Genomic DNA, 16,017 nt, shown 5'->3' on the forward strand with positions numbered 1-16,017 from the left:
TCCGACCTACAAGGCGTGTGTAGCCGTGTGTTGCCGTTTGTGTTCTCTGCACCCTCTCATGTAGTCACATGGTTTTCTGTAAAATATCACGCGCTTAACAGTTCACAGCTCAACAGCTACTTTCGCACCCGTGCAGAGGCAGCGGCTCCTGCGAGTTAACTCTTCAGCTTGAGGACAGAAATAGAAATTTGAGACTTCTCAGTTAGCAGGAGCGTCATTTTCCCTGGAAGTGCAGTCGCGTGACGTAAAAGACACGTTGGAGGCGTGTCGCCCGAACGTCTCCTTTGCCTGTCCTTGGCTCTGAAGGGATCACCTGTAATCTGTTTAAGATCACGCAGGCGGACAGCTAGCGGTCGCGGGGGAGGCCCGTAATACCGTAATTCCCCATAAAAGAAAGGGTCCGGTTCAGTTCCTCACGCTAAATGAACGTGAGAATACCTTTTTTGCTTTGTCATTTATTTATTTAACTTTCAATCACATTTAATTTGTTGATCCTTGAGTTGCAATTAACTGGGAATTGACTGAGATTTTCGCCATTCTCATGTTTAATTGTGTCTAGGTTTCTAAGTAGAGGAAGTTGTACATTTTGTTCGGAAGGGTAATTATTACAAGAACGTTATGCCGTATAATACTGTAACACTCTTCTACACCCATGCTTTCTCACTGTACAACTTTAAACCACTAACCAGTGAACTGTGTTACTTCTTGCATCTGGACGTTTAACTCGTGTCCCAGCTCTCATGGGCTCCTCTCATCCTGTCTTCCAAGTATCTCAATAAGTCTAAGCATTAAAAACATAACGACATGACATATATATAATAGTGTTGTTTTTTTCATGTTGCAAAAGGTACAGCGTGCATCTTATAATAAACGTTGCGCTTCTTTAAGGTGTAAAATGATATGAATGATACTTTCAGATTTACTGTGGGTTAAACACACTATAAGTTCAACAGAGATAATTAGATACGTTATACAGCTTGAATACAGTACTTAGATACAATATGCTGCTTGAAAGTATGTGAACCCTGTAGGAATGGTCATTAGTCTTGTCTAAAATACTAAAATAAACCTATAAAACAAATGACTGTGATTTACCCCCCTGACTCTACTTCCTTACTCGGTGTAACCAGTTCAACTTGGGCTTCGCTCATTTTCACACCTGCACTACTTGCGTGTTTCTACTACACACACGATTTCCTCTAAAGCAACATATGGAATTGCTCATTACACACCTGTTATGCCACATGAGAAACACCGATTCTCAGTAATTAACCATTTTGTGCTAAAAGTAAGGGACACAATGGGTTCCCATACTTATGACGGCCCGAAGCGGTGTTTTGTAACGGTCTGTTGCAAACACTGCCGTTCGTCTCCTGCTTTCTCCCAGGAAGGATGGGTGGATGGATGGAAATACTGTGTAAATCTCAACCGGAAAACGTTCTTACAGCAGAGAAGACATGACAGGTAGATATGTGAGGAACAGACACTGTGATGCATTCCCAGAAATGGCAAACGAAAAACTGTCACACTTGAAAATGGGTGGGGGGGGGAGTCATCGGATCAGGGGAAAGAATTTCTATGTCTCAAGGCAAACTTTGAACCGCGACGAAGGTGAAGTCTCACCCCTGGTGACTGAGCGAGAAAGTTTAAGAAGGCGCAGTCGCTGGCGATCAAAGTGACGTTATCCTGTCACGTGTCATTCTGCTCCCACCAGACCCAAGGTCCATCGCGCTCTGCCCATCATCCGAGCACCTGCCGTGAGATCGGCGTGCGGAAATATTTCGGCTTTCCACCTGCAACGCTCTGATTTATAACACTTGGGGACTGTTTACTCTCCGTGGAGAGAAAATACCACGGTGTTTGTGTTCTGGATGTTGTCCTGCCGCCGCTGCCCTGACTCATCGCTGCCACGCCGATCGCAGGACATCACCGTGGTTTCGCCGCGCGTTTCTCATAGCAACGCGGTGCTGGAAAAACGCTCATTTATGATGACTAAAACTTCACAGGTTTGAAAAAACTCTGGAGAAACAGGCCTAATTACGCTCTGATGTACATTATTTACAAGACACTTTTCTCCAAAGCAACTTCCAATGAACTCCATGTAGTGTTATCAGCCCACACACCTTATTCACCACGGTGACTTACACTGCTAGATACACTACTTACAATGGGTCACTCATCCATACACCAGTGGAACGAACACACGCACAGTGGGGGAACCTGGACAGTATGTCTTTGGACTGTGGGAGGAAACCAGAGCACCCAGAGGAAACCACACAGACACAGGGAGAACATGCAGACTCCACACAGACTGAGCGGGGATCGAACCCCCGCTCTCTCGCGCCACCCATGCGCCGTGAGACAGCAGTTACTTGCTGTGTCGCCCTACTATTTACAGTTGTAATGTATTGTTAGGCAATATTACTACATTGATATGGTCACTCACTTCCCCAAAGCCTTACTATGGTAATGTTAGCTACTAATTATAAAGTGCCACGACCATTTACCGAACTCTTTCAGCAAAATAAAATAAATCATTTTCCTTCCTTTCAGAACGAGATGCTTTTGTGGGCGGAATTTTTTTGAACACTTTACAATTTCTAAAGGCAGTATAGAAAAAAAAGCCTGAACACAATGGAAGTGCAGGTGGAATTGAATTAACCCGTTACCTCGAAAAAGGAAAAAAGAAAAAACTTTTTATTTTTTTCCATCGGCTCTCCGAAAGCGTGCCTCCCGAGAGCCGCCCGGCGTGCGAGGCCCCGGAGCCGCCAGCGGTCCCTCATATTTCCGCGATGATTTCACCGGCCCTTTGTCTGCCAAGGCTACGGTTTCTCCGCCGCTAAAACCACTCCACATGTCGGAGACTTGAGTCTCTCCTTTTGGCAGGAGAAACGCAAGAGAAATGTGGGGTGGGAGCAAACCGCTTGGCAGGGCGGCGCTGCTGTCGGCGCGCAGCTGTCAGATGGTGTTCGGGTCTGTGTGAGAAATCCAAAGGGCCGATATACGAAGGTGTCGTCGGACACATGGCCACACGCACTTAGCTTTTACCTTCAGCCAGTTTGTTTCTGAGAAATGACCGGCTCTCTAACCGTGGAGGTGTAAATTTGCCGTAGAAAAAGGAGATCTGTAGCAATCGGACAAGGTGAAATGCAGTCCTTCGGATTTCTACTGATATATATTTATTCATATCGCTGACACTTCCCCCCCCCCAAAGTGACTTACAAAGCTAGTCTATCTACAAGTAATTACCCATTTATACAGGTGAGTCCTTTTTTGTTTGCTGGAATAATTTTAGGGTAAGTACTTCTCTCAAGGGTATTACAGCTGGAGGTGAGATTCAAACCTGTGACTTTTGGATCCAAAGATAGCCATCCCAACCCCTACACTACCAGCTCTATGCTCACCCAGCCCCGTGCATTCGCCATCTGAAGTCTTGCCTTTCGACAGCCTGGATGGATGGATTTGTGTTTAAGTGGATTTCATTCAAAAGGGGGGTTCAGCAGCACAGCAGGTTTGGCCAGGTCCCACTCCTTGGTGGGTCTGGGGTTCAAGTCCTGCCTGGGGTAGCCTGCAGCAGACTGGCATCCTGTTCTGGGTGTGTCCCCTCCTCCCCACACCCTGCACCCTGTGTTGCCAAGCTAGGCCCTGGCTCCCCATGACCCCCCCAGGCAAGGTGTGTGTGTGTGTGTGTGTGTTACCCAGACACAGTTGTTGACATCAGCTGACTTCATCTTCCTTCTGGAACTGCTTCATCCCACCATCCAGGCATAGTGCCCATGTGCTGGAGAGCTTCACTTCTGAATGTGTAACAAAAGCCCTTCACACACCTCACAGGGCTTCAGTCAAGGGTGTCAAACACAGATCCCTGAGGGTCACCTGCATGCTGTCATTCCTTGCAGGCCATACTTTGGGTTTTGCATCGCCGCTCTCTTCAGCCCTTCATGCTCTTTTTCACTCCATAATGTTCCACATTGCAAGGGCAAATGTATTTCCAGCTGGGATTTACACCACAACCCACCCCACTCAAAGTGCTGGGCTGTTTTTAGAAACATCATCAGTGACCCCCTTGGACTGGATGCATACAATATCTTTTGCATAAATTTGCAGGAAAACCTGTTGGAAATATTTATAGAACTCAGATTCACTGTTGTTTATATTATACAGTATACAGTAGTGGGTAATAGGTTGCATCTGTATAGATTATTATTTCACTTATGTTTAGTTTGTAAACAGTTTCAAACCCGCATCCATCCCAGTAAATTAAAATGTCTCATTACGTCATAGTCTGGAAGTATTTCGGACGAACTGTATTCAAAGTGACACTGTCGTTCGTCAAAGGCTTTTGTTTGGAAAATTGCATTGTTTTATAGTTCACCGTAATCGTGACTTTAAAAAAGAATGAAGTACAGCTGAATGGTAGAATGAGTTCATCTGGTGCTTTCAACGAAGAAAATGAAAGAATGCATCAGCCAGCGCTTATGAAAGGATATCAAGAGTCTACATCATTCAAAAGAAAAGAATCTAAGCCGTTCTAACCGTGTATACGCACACACACGTATATTGTGTGTGTATGTGCAGTATATACATTTATATATAGGGATATGAGGTCTTAAGGAATGTTCTAGTCACAATGTAGCACTCTGTTTACAACAAACTCATTATCCACATGAGTTCTGCACTGCTGAGGCAATTTGCAATGATGCCGGGTAGTGTCATTTTGGAATGATGCCATATGGACTGTTCAACGCTACCAAGATACCGACACAGAACAGTGTGGCTGCTGAACATCACTACGATCCCAACTATTAACGATACATTTAGATTTAGTCTTTGGTTAAAATTAAGCTCAACATAATTCCCACCTGATATTCATTGTATGAGCACTGTTGTACTTAAATCGTTCAATATCATATACGTCGACTTAGATAGTAACGAGTTACATTTACTCGGGTACCTGTACTTAGGTAAATTTTTGGAGGAATTGTACTTTTCAGAGTATATTTTGACACTGATACTTTTTTGCCTTTGAGTGGGTTTCTAAAGAAAAAAAATCTTACATTTCCGTCACCCTCATTTTTTTACCCTAGAATATTTCACTTTTAATACTTCAACACCTTAAAACTAGTCAAGTTGTATGCTGTATTACCACAAACTGTCATGTCTTCTGTGAATTTCCAAGCACTTGTCAGTCACGTTTATGGTGAACAATTAAAAATGTCTTCTCTGACACCAGACTTATTTTATTGGTTTTGGTGATTAAATTTTGTTTAGAGGCTTAGTGCTCCTGCTCAGAGCTACAGCTGAGTTTCATCCCGAATTCACTGACAACCTTGTTTGTTCATCTCATAAAATGAACTCAGAAAAATTGTCTTAAACTGTGTTTAATGCATCAAGAATATCTTTTTTTCTTGATTTTAAAAATGGTTAGTCTTACAACTAAAGTTTTTTTCCGTTACTACTAGTTTGCATGTTTTCGTCTGAAATGAACATCTTTGATGTTTTCTATGCCCCTTGAATTTATTCCTGTTGTTACTGTTTGTATCATTACTGCAGTAGAAATAAATGGGAACAAATCTCTAGTCTTACTTTGTATATCAGTCTATAATATCTGAGAACTATGAAAAAATATTGGAATACATTGTATTTCTCAGTTTCGTGTATTATTGCAGCGTAATTAAGAGTTTGAGGAGGAAACTGTCAAGTCATTTGTATAGATCTGATTGATCGGTGACAACAAAATAGACGAGAGATGGGGCAACAGTGGCTCTAAACCACAAGTAAACAACTTTCAGCTGCAACTGCTTTTCCACCCAGAACCTCCCGTGTGACAGAAAACAACGGTATGACAGCGCGACTGTTCGCTCATGTCTCCGATTGCCGACATCCAGCTGCAACCTTCGTTTCCAACCCAGAACATGTGACGCCGCTTGAAGAGAACGTTTAATTAATCTCGGTTTCCCGAGGACACGCTGCTCTGGAGTTAGTTCCACTTCATTGCCTTGCTGCTCCTCACCTTCAAGACAGCGGGGCCCTTCGCCATCGCCGCCGTCCTCTTTGGCTCGGCAAACAAACCCAATGCGGGCAGCGACGTTTGCGTAGGAAATTTGCCCTATGATTCGAAGAAAGCGGGGGCTGCCATTCTGGGACGTACGGGGGATTTTCGCTTTGTTTTTCTCTTTGTTCAACAGGAAGCGCTCTGCCCCGGCCCCTGGCGCTATGCTCTTTAAAAGCGAAATCTGGTATCGGGCCAAAAAAGACACAGCATCAAAAGGCTCTCGATGCTCTTCCCGTCATCCCGGGCTGGGCGGGTTTTCTTTCTGTCATCGCCGCTTCATCGCATTGCTGACGCTTTTATGTGAAGTGACTTGACAATTTCTGAAATTTATACTGATGGAGCAGCTCGGGTTCAGTATCAAGGACACTGCAGCAGAAGTGCTCTAAAAACCAGGGACAGCTGGTAGTATAGGTAGAGCTGTTGCCTTTGGACCCAAAGTTTGCAGGTTCAAGTCCCACTTCTAGCTCTAGTACCCTTGAGCAAGGTATTTACCCTAAACTGTTCTCGTAAAATTACTGAGCTGTATAAATGGGTGAATAATTGGAAGTCCTTTTGGAGAAAAGTATCAGGTGATTAAATAAATGTGAACTCCAACAGGCAGCCCTCCAGGTCTTTAACTGCAACACCCTGTGCTGCCTTAGTCTTGATAAATGTGACTCCCACACTATTCTCAGCGTAGGGAATCTCTGCAGCGTTGGATCACTCGCACTCGTGTCCCAAGTAGCATTCGAAAGGCTGTGACGTGTCTCCATTTGTCGCTGACGTCACTTCCACCGGAGAGCCGTGGCTGAAACGCCGCCGCCGTCTTTCTCCGCAGCTCGAAATCCCATTTTTTGCCACCAGGAAGATTATCGACTTTATTGCGGTAAATCCGAATGTGGCTCATACCTAATTGCACTAGTTTTCAGTACAGCACACAGGTTTCTCCAGAGTTTCCGCACAGCTGCGTTCCCGCTCCAACAAACCATCTTCCGTTACCGAAAATTTCTGGAGTCGCTCGCAGGGGACACTTTCCTGCACCTTCACCGGAGCCACACGGGTCACAGCCCACGTGAAATCGCCGGGAAACCGATTTTCGTGGAGCCCTGTTATCATTTCGGCCAATCGTCTTTATTGCTCAGAAGCAGAAAATGTTAGAAATTAAACAAACTGCGAAATGCTTCCTTATTTCACCTTCGTACTTTTATAGCTGTTGATGTTGTTGACCGACCTTTGTGACTTATTCCCTTCTTTCAGTAAATCGGCTGCAGGCTCTCGTGGAGAAAGGCCAAAAAAAAATTTCTAAGTTAAAGCGCTACCGCTAACGAATTGCTCGTGCTGCTGGCGTTCGGGAAAACATATCAAATGTATTAATTTTGCTCTGCTTGTGCACAACAGTTTGTATTCTCAGATTTAACAGTGTAGACACAGTTACTGGCTCTGTGAAATAGAGTCGGGCCATCAGTTCCACATTATACTTCTTTCAGCAGCTCTCAGCACTATTCCAGCCAAGGAAAAGCACAGCTTTGTGCCCGGGTGCCCACACACACACACACACACACACACACACACGTGCACGCACACGGTCCCGGCCCCAACCGAGCAGATTGGAGAAGCCCTTCAAAGAGCCCTTTATATGGCGAAGAGGAAGACAAACAATCTGTCAGTAGCAAGATCTTCAGGGCACATTTGTTTGTGTGTTCAAGATTTTACAAGGGTTTCGGTGGGTCGTCCTGCTCAGCCAGTCCTATTTCATTTCAAAAAGCATCTATTCCACAAGCGATGCAGAAGAAAGCTCAAAAACCCAGCGCACCCTGCTTCTCCAACACATTCTGTGTTTTCTTTTTTAATCGAATGACTACGTGAAACAGCAGACGATGTACAGCGCATGATTTATGGAGTGTCGGGGTCATACGTTTAAAGGTTAAGCTGTAATTCTTTAATAGAATCTTCTCCCACTGTCATGACAACCATTTATACATCCATTTTACCATTTGAAATGTGATGAGGGAAGGGACCGTTAATCGCCATTAACCATTTATTGTTCAGCAGCTGTTATATATCATGTTACCTTTTGAACGTTCGTGGAAAGTCAACGATATGTAAAATCTGGTTTTGTCCCGCAGTTTGTCACTTGCCCAGGAAAACAGCATCGAATGGAGATTCTGCACCAAACACACATTGAATCTGAAATATTTCTGAGCTGCAAGGGCTCGGGCGAAAGCTATGGCAACTGTGTCTCCGGACACCCGATAGGACACGCGGACACACTACCTCCTGTGTCCAACACATGAATACTGCTGCTCAATGTGTCCAAGCCCAAGTGCCTTTCAAAGTATGGAAGGACGCGACCGACTTCGCACGACACCTCAAAGTACATGTAACCACAAATCAATGGTCAAACAAACTGCAAATGCTGTAAACAACTTCAGTGCAGTGAGGTAAACAAAACCTGCTTGTTTAATTATGCACAACGGCACCACGGGAGGAGACATCAAAAGACCGAAATGAAGATTTTTATTGCCCCTTTGTAACATGCATATTTTATTTCTTTCCGGTGCTGCTGTACCGGTCACTGAGCGCAAGCGCAGAAAAGAATCCAATAAATAACAGTTTGCAATAATACAGTAAAGACAAGCAATGCATGGTTTGAATTTTTCTGAGAAGTATGTTGCTTTAGAGAAAGGCATCTGATGAATGAATAAATGCAGATGTAATGACGCAGTATAGCATATTCTCCCAGTATGTACATAATAATGTAGAGGAGATGAGTTACAGTGCAGTTTAAAGCGTAATATTCAATAGTATAGAAGAAAATAACTCAACAAAGATAAAGCATAAACAATTCAATATATGATCCTATAGTACTTGGTCTATCTTGTCATGTCCCATCCTGTATCCCATCCCACCCAATCTTATCTTATCTTATCTTATCTTATCTTATCTTATTTTATCTTATCTTATCTCATCTCATTTTATCTTACCTTATCTTATCTTATCTTATCCAGCACACGGTAATGCATCAAAATTGAGCAATAATGCGATACATTGTACACTCGTGAAAAAGTGATGCGCAACAGTGAAACACAATACAATAAAGCCATTGAAAATGTTTCACAGCCGGTGTAAAAGAGGCAGCAGAACGCGCCGCACTGTAAAGAACAATGAACAATCCATAATAGGCAATAGATAAGCGTATAATAGCTGTAGTCAAGAGAGCTGGTAAGGGGTGTAGCGGCTGAGGATGTGACTGTACTTCTGGTGCGGTACCAGTGTGCGTCGGGCGCTCAGCGCTATTAGCTGTGTAAAATGTGCACAGCTAGAGGGTAGAGACTATTCTTACACCTCTTGCTCAGCCATCTCATGCTGCGATCAGGGTGCTGTATCGATGGCCGGGTTTCGCCCGAAGCCGTGCCCTTTGTCTTCTGACGGATCGAAGGCGAACGAGACCTCGAGTTGTCACGCTCCTCCTTAGAACTACTGTAGCAGATCGCGATGCCAGCAGTGAGAACCCCAACAGGTCTGTAGGAGTTTGCTTTTGTCCCACAGGGAAGTGCGGATGTGCTTTTTTAATGCCTCTGAGCCCAGAACAGGTTTCTGGAGAAGCTGTATGGTGTCAGTCCCACTGTGTTCCCACCAGCACTGCTTATGGTACGACCACCTTTGTCCTCTCAGAAGAACAGCAATAAGTTCTTTACTTTTGTTGACAATCAAGGTGCGGTTGTCTACCGTTGTTCACCACCAGCGGGACTCATATTCTGTTGCCCATTCATCCTTTGGCTCTGTGAACGCTCATCCTAGATGGGGTCATCGTACGCTTACCAGTGCTGGGAAGCGCGGATGGACACCCCTCTAGGGACGTCACGTGAGCCGCCAGCGCGGGACGGACCAAGGAGCCTTTCGGCCTGTTTAACACGGAGGTTTCTGGAAGGACAGGAGGAATCCGCTCACCAGTTTAGCGCTCGCAAGGTACATTCAGGGAGGCGGTGCACATGATCTTGACTTTCTCCCTTTGACCCTGTCAGCTAAGGTGGCGAACGCCTTCTCGGAGGTCGACAGCAAATGGCACGAGGTCAAATTGCCGTTTCTGTTTTTCCCTTCATGAAAGGCCAACTTCAGCTTGGAACAAAAAGCAAAGAGGCCTTGCGGGCGCAAAACAGAAAAGGTCTGGGAGCAGATGAGCTCCCCGGCCTCTTCAACCCAGCACTGTCGGGCAGGACTTTCCGCCAGGTTACGGGGGCATCCCTGCAGAAGGAGGCGGCTGAAGCATCTCAGCGGGGACCTGGCAAAGGATCCGAGAGCCTTTGTTCATCAGCTGAAAGAGGCGTGTCGTTATTTTCGGTACGGATACCTCTCGGTGTACGTGCCGTTCACACACGGTTGCCTTGAACCCGGGTTCCATGCACGGTGCCACTGCCGCAAAAAGTTCCAAAACATGTTGGTGTCAAGGTGTGCAGCTGATCCACGGAAAGACGGATGATAGAGCGCAACTCGCAGCATCCTGTCTTGGTCCTTTAAAGACATCTAAGCAGAAAATGGATTTCGGAAATTGAAGGAGCAAGCTGGGCGGGAGCGCCCTGCTGCCGGTTCTGCGGCGAAGGCTCCTTCCCGTGGCTCGAGGCTCAGGCTCAAAGACTGGGAACCGGTTATGGTGGGGTTGGGAGGAACATTAGCCGGAACCCTGCGCAGACACCTGGCGTGACATCGAGACCCGGAAAACCACCGAAATATTGGACTTGACCTCGGTAAAGAGCTGGGCGGAAGGAATGGGCCCAGTGTTGTTGGTCCATATAGCTTGAGCGCTGGTGTGTTTTCTACTGGGATGATGGTCCACGGAGTTCTGCGCTCTTGGACTTTGGTTTCCGCACAGTATCGGACCGTTTTCTTTTATTTATTTCCTTTCAATTACTTGTGGCACTTAAACTGGAAAAATTAGTATTGAAACAAGTAAAGTATGGGATCATGCAAATCATTTTGCTGATCAAGGGAAAGAATGATTAAATGATGTGCTATTCGTTGTGATTATTCATTTGTGAAACTTCTTGCGCATTTTGAGTGCTAATGAAGGAAAGGTATCCTTCAGCGATCACCCGCAGCGCTCCATTTACTACGGTAAAAAACTGCGATCCACGCAGCAAGGGCCGGACCGGCGCTCACCATTGTTCCGATTTCGAACCTCGCGCCGCACCTCTCTCCCCCGCACCTGCCACTGCGTCTCGGGCGCTTTGCACATGATGGACTTGGGTTTTGTCCTGACGTGACCCTGTGACCCCGACGGGTCGACGGGCACGTGAGTCCGCCTCCGCTTCATGTGCGTCGCACGGACATGAGATCAGCGCCGAGCTCCTCCACAATGTCAACACGCCTCTCTCTCCGCGTCATTCGCTGCTCCCCCAACGCCTCCGATGGTTGCGAAGCTGAGCTGCCTGGGAAATCGCCCTGTTTCCAAGATCACGGTTCTCCGCGCGTACGGTCGTGCTGCGTAGCGCTTGCCGAAACCCAACGGACTCTCCTCCAGCGAAACTTCGACCATCTGGGTAGCGAGCGGCTGGTCTCTCCTACCAGATACACCAGGACGCACACAGGACACACGCTGAATTGGGATCCAAGTAACCGGGACAATGAATCCTGACGGTGGTTAAAAACCCGCAAGGGTGGAGTGAAACCGGTTGTGCGGATCGAGGGGCTTGGAATATGCGGGACGCCGGAAGTTCAGGTTTTCTTTGTCTTGCGTTAGCTGCACCGCGTCAGGACTTACGCCAGACTTGGCAGGGAAGCCGAACCCCTGCTAAGATCTGGACCCTTGGTGCAGATAAAAATGGGCAACGACAGAGGGGGCCCGTGCTAAGATGAGCAGTAGGGTCAACGGTGCTCCCGTCAAACACGGGTACCGCGGGTTACCATAGTGGCACCTGCAATCCGCCTCCTAAAAAGCACAAACCGCTACCTTCGGCCTCTTTAAGCCGCAGAACGACGTGAAATGAAGCAGTCGGCTCCGGATCCTCGTGTTGCCATGACACCGCTGTTTCACCCGACAGTCCGTTCTTTGGCCCTAACTGGCTATTAATAGAATGAGAGCCCGTGCGGAGAATGCGCGAGCGGCTTTCGTCACGGCGCTTATTTGGAACGTGGAAGGACGACCGTCCCCCATCAACAAGTTCGCGTGCCTCCTCTGCCCTCGTCTCGTACCACCGGTCTCACGCTCCTCCGCTTGTCACCTTACCAGCGTTTTGTCAAACGTACTTATTCACACTCGTCGCATCCCCTGCGCCCATCATCAGCCTCCCTTCCCCAGCAGGTGGCGTAGCAGTTAGAGCCTTACGCTTTTCTCCAAAGCACCTTATAGTGTTAAACTGCCTACAATTACTTAGCCCTTTATACAGCTGGGCAATTTTTACTAGAGTAGTTTAGGGAAAGTACCTTGTTCAAGGGTTCTACATCCAGGTGAGATTGAAACCTGTGGGTCTAAAGGCAACAGCTCTAAGCACTACGAAATACATCTGTCCTAACCGAGAGACCCAGGTTTGAATCCCTGCTCCTGCTCTTGTACTCTGGACCAAGTTACTTACCCTGTACTGACACAGTAAAAGTTACCCGGCTGTGTAAATGGGTAAATCTCGGAAGGTAGCGTGGTGTACAAACCGAACGGCGTAAGTCCGAATGGAGTCGGAACTTCTCTTGGCTTCATTCCCATTCTCTTCTCTCCCATTCCACCCCCTCCTCCCCACGCTCACACTCTCGCATGCCGACACCCCGCTGCACGGCCGCTCCGGTCCCAATTCCGTCCCGTTTCCCGCCCACCCCGCAGCCTCTCCTCTTCCACTCCCTGTCGCTTCCTGTCAAATTTCCAGTTCCCCTCCACCCTATCCTGTCCCCCTGCGGTTTCGAACCCACTAATCCACCCACGGTTATGCAGTTATGACCCTGAACGGCAAGGGTCGTGAAAAGTACTTTTATTTGGGAGACGCCGTTTCCACCGGTAGCGTTTCGCCGGCTGCGCCAGTTAAAACGAAAGCACGCCAGTATCAACAGGAGAGCCGTTCGCTCCGTTGTTCTTCAGCGCCTCTGGGCTCAGGTAATGGGTCTGCAGGATGACAACTTGATATTAACGCCTTTTCTGCTGTATTTCATCAGCATCACTTGATTTGGTGAAGGAGCGGTGTGGCGGCTCAGCAGGTAGCACTGGTGCTTCGCCGTTCCTGGGCTGCGCGTTCACACTCGGGTTCGAATCCATCCCGTTCTGTGCAAAGTTTACATCTTGTCCTTTCCTTTGTCCTGCTGCACTCCAAAGACATGTGTCTCGGGTGAACTGGTACTGTGTCTCACACTCTGGACTTCCAAGATAGGCTCTGGACCACGGTGACCCTGCGGTGGACAGGCAGTCACTCTTAATGGGGGACATCCAAAGACCGCAGGCATTGTGTATTTCATGTTCCCAATATCAGACAGCAGTTTTTAAATCATACAATATCGGAAGGGGCAGCTGGTGGTGTAGTTAACTTTGGATACAAAGGTTGCAGGTTCAAATCCCAGCTGTAGTGCCCTTGCGCAAGGTCCCTACCCTAAATTGCTCCAGTATAATTTCACAGCGTTATGAATAGGTAAATAATGGTACGTCGCTTAACATTACAAGTTACGTTGGAGAAAAATGCCAGATAGATGTAAATAATAAGACCTTTCTGAGCAGTTTTTGTGCCATTCGTTAAGTTACAGACGTTGAACCCAATACCCTGCCGCATCGCAGTTCACGTATTTCAACAGGCCTTTCATGCTCATCTATTCGTCGGGTATTTCAGGTATTCCGGTAAGTGGCGAAGATTCGGGAGGCCCTTGTTATCCGAACAAAACGCAACCCGAACAATGTTAAGATCGGAAACTCGAGGACGGAATTGAAATGACATGGAAACGCTTTGTTCAGCTGGCAAGTGCATAGTTATTGGAGTCGCCGCGGGAGTTCTTTCAAAGGAGAGCCATATCGACTGCTGGATGCAGAAGCTGGGAAGGCGCTCTGGGTGGTTTGGATGAGCAAACGGGAACGACGGCGGCAGCGGCATCAGAACCGCCAAATGTTGTGACCAAGACATTGACAAATAGTAAAGTGTCAGTTTCCGAGTGTTTTCTCACGTTACTATCGTAAGTCATTTCAGTGGTACGAATCAAAACTCGTCACAAAAAAAAATTCCCAGCAAATCTGGAAAAAAATCCGAACCGCTTGTCCTGAGCAGGGTCGCGGTGGTCAGGAGCCTATCCTGAAATCACTGGGCACAAGGACGGGGGGTACACCCCGTACGGGACAACACTCCATCGCAGGGTTAGCTACTCACACATTCACACACTAAGCGTGGTTTAGAGATACCAGCCCATCTGAACTGCACGTCTTTGGGCTGTGGGAGGAAACCAGAGCACCCAAAATAAACCCACACAGACCCACCAGACTTGGTTCACTTGTAGCAAATGCTGCTTTTCCAGACAAACAGCTTTTACCACATAAGGCCCTGTTGTTACTGGACGCTTAGCCCCCCTGCGCAGGGAAACTTTAACGCAGCGTCGCCTTTGCCAGGAGATGTAAAAACATATGAGAGGTTATTCGCAGAGATTAAGTGGGAGCTGAAGAAAAGTGTGTGCCGTTCCTTGAAGCTCGTCTCGAATGACTCCGCGGAAAAGCAGCGAAGGGCGCCTTGTTCATTAAAATGTCATGATCCGATTTCGGCCGTTACAGCCAAAAAGGTCCCCGTTAAAAAAGCGGTAATCTGATGCTACCAACATATCGGCCTGTAAAATTCCAGCTTGAGCAGCTCCACCTAATGGCACGGTGAGAATATGAGTCAGAGGTCAGAGGTCATGTCCACGATGGACCGTTGTCGGCTGGACCCTGCTCTTCCCGGGCCAAGGCCGCAGCGTCGACCGCAAACGGAGGCGAATTTCCCAGAGAATTTCCCAGCTTTGCTTATGAGATTCTGCCAGGGGACTTGTTACGCGGCGAGAGAAAGAGAGAAAGAGAGAGAGAGAGAGAGAGAGAGAGAGAGAGAGAGAGAGAGAGAGTGAGCGAGCGAGGGGGTCCGGCATACTGAGCAGAGGAAGCAAGTGTGTGGACGCTGGTGGAGGACCCCATGTTAACCGCGGTACCATCAGTGTTGACCGCAAGGCGTGAGTCTGAGTGGCTGTGAGAGCGTAAAAGCGACAACAGATGGCGCAGCGGTTAGAAGTGCCACCTTGAAATCAGGAGATGCAAGTTTGAGTTCTACTTCCTGCTGTAGTACCCTGGAGCGATGTACTCACCCTAAATTGTTTCGGTGAAAGTTACCCAGTTATACGAAAGGGTAAATCATTGTAAGGTGCTTTGGAGAAAAGTGACAAGTATTATGTTATGTACTTAGTATAATAAAGTGCCATGATGATCCGACTCCCAATGTGGGGGTCGCAGTGGTTCGGAGCCTATCCCAGAAGCACAGGTCGAGAGGTGGGGTTCAGCATGGACAGGATGCCAGTCCATCACAGGGCAGTCGTACACACACACATGCGCTACAGGCAATTTAGAACCAGCAGTTCGCCTGAAATCCACGTCCTTGGGCTGTGGGAGGAAACCAGAGCACCTTGAGTACGGGCTTTGCGTGTTAGCTGTCAAACTGAGACTTGGGACAAGCACAGCAGCTGATTTTTGCTCATCACAAAATTGTGAGAGTGGTCGTCACCACGCCGCCTGGAGCGCGTAGAGCGGTCACACTGCGTGATCATGCGGGAAAATCTCAAGGCTGATGCAAAACACATTTATTAAAAATAATATGAAAAACGACCTGTCTTGCAAGCAGACCATTTTGTTTATTCTGTATTAAAGGTGGAGGACTAGGACAGACCAGGCCGCCACTGACCTAAACATGGTACAGCAGCTCTCTACCGCCCCCTGCTGGTGGCCTCCACACATAACAGTTCTCTTTAAAAAAACTACCCTGCAAGGATGTTTTCTGTAACATCCTGATGTAGAT

Source organism: Scleropages formosus, chromosome 24 (genome assembly GCF_900964775.1).
Source record: "Scleropages formosus chromosome 24, fSclFor1.1, whole genome shotgun sequence".
Lineage (NCBI taxonomy): Eukaryota > Metazoa > Chordata > Actinopteri > Osteoglossiformes > Osteoglossidae > Scleropages > Scleropages formosus.